The sequence below is a fragment of the Balaenoptera musculus genome, chromosome 2 (assembly GCF_009873245.2).
Source record: "Balaenoptera musculus isolate JJ_BM4_2016_0621 chromosome 2, mBalMus1.pri.v3, whole genome shotgun sequence".
In the NCBI taxonomy this organism is placed as follows: Eukaryota; Metazoa; Chordata; class Mammalia; order Artiodactyla; family Balaenopteridae; genus Balaenoptera; species Balaenoptera musculus.
The window spans coordinates 166,487,401-166,493,400 of NC_045786.1; the positions used below are offsets into that span (position 1 = coordinate 166,487,401).

A 6,000-nucleotide genomic window follows, 5' to 3' on the forward strand; every position below is an offset into this window, starting at 1 on the left:
GACATCGTCTGAAAGAGAAATTAACTAAACTCTAATGAATCAAATCACCAGAACATGTATACCTACATTACTAAAGCTTTTCCATTATGCCTGAGGCCTTTATCCAGTTTCTCTAAAATGGCATGTGAAAAATATTTCTCCATCATTTATAAAATGTAAAACGTTTTCTCCATATATTGTTAATGTCATTTTACATAAGAATTCAAATGCTTATTCATCATACAAGAGAAAAGTCTGCTTTTCCTGATTAACTGCTATACTTCCTTTCATTAATCAATACCAACTATAATTAGTCCTGTTTCCTCTTTTGCTTTGACTAATAAAATAGTAAAAAAAAAAAAAAAAAAACTTTAGTGACATGCAGACGCTAATTATCCTTGCGCAGAGCTTCTCATCTAATTCCCTCCACACTCTACCCCTCAACCTTCACCACTATTTTCACTGTCCTCTCAAACATCTGTCTATCATAAGACCATCTCAAATCCTTTCTCAAAGGAGACAAATAATAAAACATATACATCCATCGGGCTTTGAGAATGAGCTGAACTCTTGAGTGTCCAAAATGCAGAGCACAAGGATAAATCACTTGGCTCCAACTTACTATTTACACAAGTTAAACAGGGACCTGACCAGTACCTTCCTCTGGCATCCAACAGAGCAGAACATGGCTCCACGATGGGTCAGCTGAATGAATTCAGTTACTTGCCAAACGCTGGAAGGAACCGAGATCATAGAAACAAGTAAATCCTGGGCCTCGAAAAGATTAAAGTCTTCTATTAACAAAAAGTTCCTATTTGTAGGGAAGTATAACCACCTGGAAAAACCCCGAGAAAACTCAATACTGCAGTAAGTTCTGAGTCCAGTGTTCTGATGATCTAGAAACAATCCGACCACTTCCGGGTATACCCCAAAGCAGCGGAAGCTGGGGCTCAAACAAGTATTTGTATAACTATGTTCATAACAACATCACTCACAAGGCCAAAAAAGTACAAGCAACCCAAGCGCCCATCAAGGGATTAATGGATAAGCAAAATGTGGTGCATGCATATAGAATGAAACAGTATTCAGCCTTAAAAAGGAAGGATATTGACACATGCTGCAACATGGATGGATCTGGAAGATGCTATGCTAAGTGAAACAAGCCAGTCACAAAAGGACAAATGTTGTATGATTCCGCTTCAATTAGGTTCCAAGAGTAGCAGATTCATACCGACAGAAAACAGAATGGTGGTTGCCTGGGCCTGGGAGGAGGGTGGAATGGGGAGTTAGTGTTTAATGGGTACAGAGTTTCAGTTGAGAAAGATGAAAAAGTTCTGGAGATGTATGGTGGTGATGGTAGGCAAACAATGTGAACGTAATTAATGCCACAGAACTGTACACTTAAAAATGGTTAAAGTGGTACATTTTGTTATATTTTACCACCACAAAGGTAAAAAAATCTTAATTATTCAGATAACCAAAGGTCACCTGAACATTTAAGACAGAGTTCCATTCACTTAACAAGTATTAACTAAAAACTTACCTGCAAGTTACACAGGTTTTTCCCCTAAAATCCACTTGGAACAGCAATGCAACGTAAGGAAGACAGCCCACATGCAAAGATTTTGAAATCAAACCATGATTCAATCCTGGCTCTGCCACTTCTAGATTCATAACTCTCTGAGTCTTAGCTTCCTTGCACATAAAATAAGACAATACTAAGTCTGTCTCAGGGTCACAGTGAGGATTAAGTAAGAACACATATAAAAGCACCTGAAACATCTTGGCACACAGTAAGGAGGAAGTTCTTATGAATAAATGTTTTCCCTTCTCTCCTTTGCCACAAGTAATGACCACAGGATGTCAGGGTCACAAGGGAGAGAATGTTGATGAAATACCTATTTTCTCAAACGAAACAAGCCATCTCACACATCAGACAGTGGCAGGGAATAAATCTCTCAATGCCATAAAAGTCATCCTTCTTTGAAGGCAGCACTACACTCAAAAAGTACTACCCACTATATACTACCACAAAATCACTATCAAATAAGAATCATGAGCCACATCAAAATAAAATGTCTTCTAAATCAAGACAGTAAAATTCAGCAATGGCAAAACCACCTCACTTTACAACACACACACGGTGCCACAGCTATATAATACAGTAGACAGAACTTAACCTTTAATCACGAGATGACAGCATAAAAAGTAAAACAAGCCCTTATTAAAATAACTACAGGAAAAGAAGGTCTTTTCTCCCCAAATTAAATGTGCACATCTTTTCTTAAAACAGCGTTTTGATGCCTTGAGTAAATCCATTAACCAACACTGCCATTTAAATGTTCATAAAGATCATATTAAAAGCAATCTTTGTAGTGTTTCTAATCTTTAAAGTTTTATAAACTATGTCCTAAAATAAAATTTTGAAATAATTATATATGTAAGTATATACAGCATATATTACATATAATATACATATGCCACAGATAGCTACTAGCTAGCTTTAAAGACAACACTTTGCAAAATAAACTGATTACAGCAACCTAGTTCCCAAAGATATTAACACTAAAATTACTATTCACTAGCAGCCTCAATCAGCATCTTGTACCATCATCCACCCTCTAATAAATTATTGGAGCTCTGGGTTAAGATGGGTATTTTTATTTCAAAAATTTAATGTTTACGCCACTATATTTGCAATGGAGTTAACCTTTTATTGAAGCACATTTTTAAAAAGTATTTTCCGAGTGACTCCTAATTTGTACCCTTTTCCATTCACTGAGTGTGCTGCATTTGAAAAAGAAGCAACACGAAGACAACTGAAAATCAGGATTGTGAAGATTCAGAAAAGTCAAAGACCAAAGCACGTCAAGAAGCAAAGACTTCAAAGTAATATTCTTTAATCAGATGAATGTTTTTTAAACCGTGATAGTCACAACAATAGACTTATCATCTGGGTAAGTAACGTGTCCCCGTAAGCATGACTTTCTTCACAAAAGCACTGACTAAACACTCTACAGCAAGGAGCCCCACTCATCTCAGTCTTTGCAAATCTTCAGGCCATTAAAGATACATTAAGTGGTCTGTTAGTTCTGTACTGCGGGCAAAGCCATGGGGCAGCTCAGCTTTTCTGGAAAATCTACAAAAAATCTGCCGTGCCAACTTAAAACATACACTGATTTCCCCAAAGACTGAAAACCCTCAAGAAAGCCTCCTTTGCAGAGTCCAGGCGTGCTGGCACAAAAACACCGGAGAGGAGGGGCTTAAAGATGGCCTCGGCCACCCATCCCTGGGGACCCAGATCTGGTCACCTGCCAATAAACACGAACAATCCTCGCCGGGCGCGCCCCGAAGTCTCGCGCTTTCCTGCCAGCGCGGACGGCCCGGCTTCCTTTCCTCCCGCCCCCTCGAAGGTGTCCACCCAGGAGGCCCAGCGCGGCCACCGCCACCAAGCAGGCTCCCGAGGATGCTCCCGAGACGCGGCGGCTGACTCCGTACCACCGTCGTGTGCGTAACCGGACCTGTCAAACCCCCGCTCTCCGCGGGCCGGGAGCGAGCTGCGAGGACCCGCTCCACTCCGGGAGCGGAGGCGCCCGCGTCCCCGTCCGGTGCCAGGGCGACCACACAAAGTCCCTGGGAAGCACCGACTCAGGATGGGCGCTGGGGTCGGGGAGGCGCAAAGCCCGGCGGCGTGGACGCCCGGCCCGCAGGCCGCGCCGCCCGGGCCCAGGCGAGGCCGCGCCATCTGCCCGCGCGAGTCTCGCCACCGCAGGCCCCGGGCCGGGCGCCCACGCGGGCCTCGGAGCCCAGGCAGGCGCGGGGCCAGGCGGGGCCGCTCCCCGCCCCGGACACAAAGCGGCTCCGCGGGAGCCCGCCTCACCTGCAGCACGGGGCGCCGCGGGCCTTCGAGAACCATCGGACCCCGCTCCGGCGCGCGCGTCACAGCCCAGGCCTCCCGGTGCCGCCTGGCGCCGCCACCGCCGCCGCCATTTCCTCCCGCTCGCCGTCGCCTCGTCCCCGCTGTCAGGTTACTCCATTCACCTGGGCCTGAAGCAGCCTGCGCCGCGCTGCGCCGCGCCTCCGCCGCGACCCCTCCCGCCGGCGCTTGCGGAGACTGCGCAGCGCCCTGCTCGCCCGCAGCCCGCGCACGGCCTGCGGCAACGGCGCACAGCGGCTTGGAGAATACCACGGGCGCCCGCACCGCCCCCTCCGCGCCCCCACGCTCCACTCGCCCCGCGCCGGCATGAGAGCGAGCCTGTGATTGGACAGAGCGCGGCGGTGAAAGGTTAATCCCGGCCCCCCAGCCACTCAGGAGCCGGGAGACAGTGGACGCGAGCGGCGGAGGCCCAGGCGGTGTTTGCGGCCCAGAGCCGGGACGGGATCCGGACATTCCACGGCCCGTCGCTCGGCACCTTCGCCACCATCCCGGGCCCGCGCGCGGGGGTTGCGGACGCTCGCTTGAGTCGGCAGAATCTGCTGGCTCTCGGAATTCGTCCGCCTCCATTGTTGCCCTTTCTGGCACCCACGGCCCCCTAAACGAGGCCCTTCCCCATGGTCGTAATTGTTGTGCGCAGGGCTCGGCTTTCCTTTCGCCGCCCCCGCACCTTTTTTAAAGGACCGTCCCCCGCGCCTGCTTTTCCCCTGCGTTAGTGGTCCAGGGCCCTCCGCATCTGGGGAGACAACTAATCCCACCCCCCAGCCCCACCCCGGAACGGGGATGACCAGAAAATGAGATGGGGGCAGCGGCCCCATTTATGTAAGTTGTTCATTTGCATAGGTCGGAGCCGTGTAGTTTATCTTGCAGCTGTGAATTAAAATACAGAGATCCAGTAAGTGACTGGCTAAAAGAAAGTTCTATTAATTTATCCCCAAGTGTAGGCCTGTCTTCCGGATGACTCACCTGATAGATTGCTTTGCTCCAGACGACGTGTGGTGGCAGCAGCCACGCTTTTGCTAAGAGTTAGCCCTTAGCACGTGCTACGTGCGAGACATGTCTAGGGCGGCGCTGGTCCATACAGCAGCCGCCAGTTCCATGTGGCTACTGAGCCCTTCAAATATGGCTAGACCTAATCGAGATATGATAGCTGGAAATCAGATGTATGTGTTCTTTACCAAAAAAGAATGTAAACCATCTCAATATTTATTATATTGATTACGTGTTGAAGTCATAGTATTTTTGACCTATTGGTTTCATTTTTTTTTCAATGTAAATGCTAGAAAGTGTTTAATGTCTTCTGTGGCTCGTATATATTGCTATTGGACAGGCTGTTCTAAGCTTGGATTGTTATGTGGACCCTGTGAGTAGATGCTGTGATTGCCCCCCATTTTAACAGATGAAGACAATTCATAACCTCCAGCAAGTAAGCTGCTAATAAGTGAACAACTGAGATTTGAACCCAGGCGGTCTGGCTTCAGGGCTGGTATATTCAATCACTACGATGCTCACATTTTGGTCATATATTTACTGGGAATTGGCAAGACGTTTCACATAAACAGAATGTTCGTGGGCAAAATTAGGAAGTAGTCAGAATGCACTTGGCGGACCTCCATAAAAATAACTTTTCTTATGTATATCCAGCGCTTATATTGAACTGTAGGCAGAAGACCTCCCCAGTAATATAAATAAAGCCTTTCTGGAGATAATCCTTTATGAGAAGGATGGCATCTTAGGGTGGGAATAGGCACTGGGGTTCACTACAGTGGAAATTTGTGGGCAGGTAAAATTTCCATCCCCTCCTAGAGTCCTCTCAGTCTGTCAAGACTAGCTGAGCTACTGCATCAGCAGGTTTGTCTGATTTTCATACATTTTTTGAATTTTTAAAAAGAGGTATATATGTATGGTTCATTAATTAGAAAGCATAAAAAAGGTATATAGTAAAAACAATTCTCCCCACACCTGTCCCTATGCTCCAAACAGGTAACTACTGTTTCTTGCTCATTCTCCTAGAGAATTTCTTTATGCAGTACAAGCCAAGACATTCCTCATTTACAAAAGTGGTAGTGTGCCCTACACATTTACTA

At 46.7% G+C, this 6,000-nt stretch overlaps 1 protein-coding gene across 4 annotated transcripts in view; it reads right to left on the reverse strand.

Moving 5' to 3' along the window:
* DICER1 (dicer 1, ribonuclease III) overlaps positions 1–3,982 on the reverse strand; it is a 67,158-nt gene extending 63,176 nt beyond the window's left edge. For 2 of the 4 annotated variants that reach the window (XM_036841418.1, XM_036841419.1), the window contains exon 1: positions 3,860–3,982. The gene's annotated coding sequence lies outside the window, so the exon portion shown is untranslated. The remainder of the gene's footprint in view (positions 1–3,859) is intronic. The other 2 variants (XM_036841420.1, XM_036841421.1) reach the window with 2 other exon arrangements.
* Between the last annotated feature and the right edge of the window lie 2,018 nt (positions 3,983–6,000).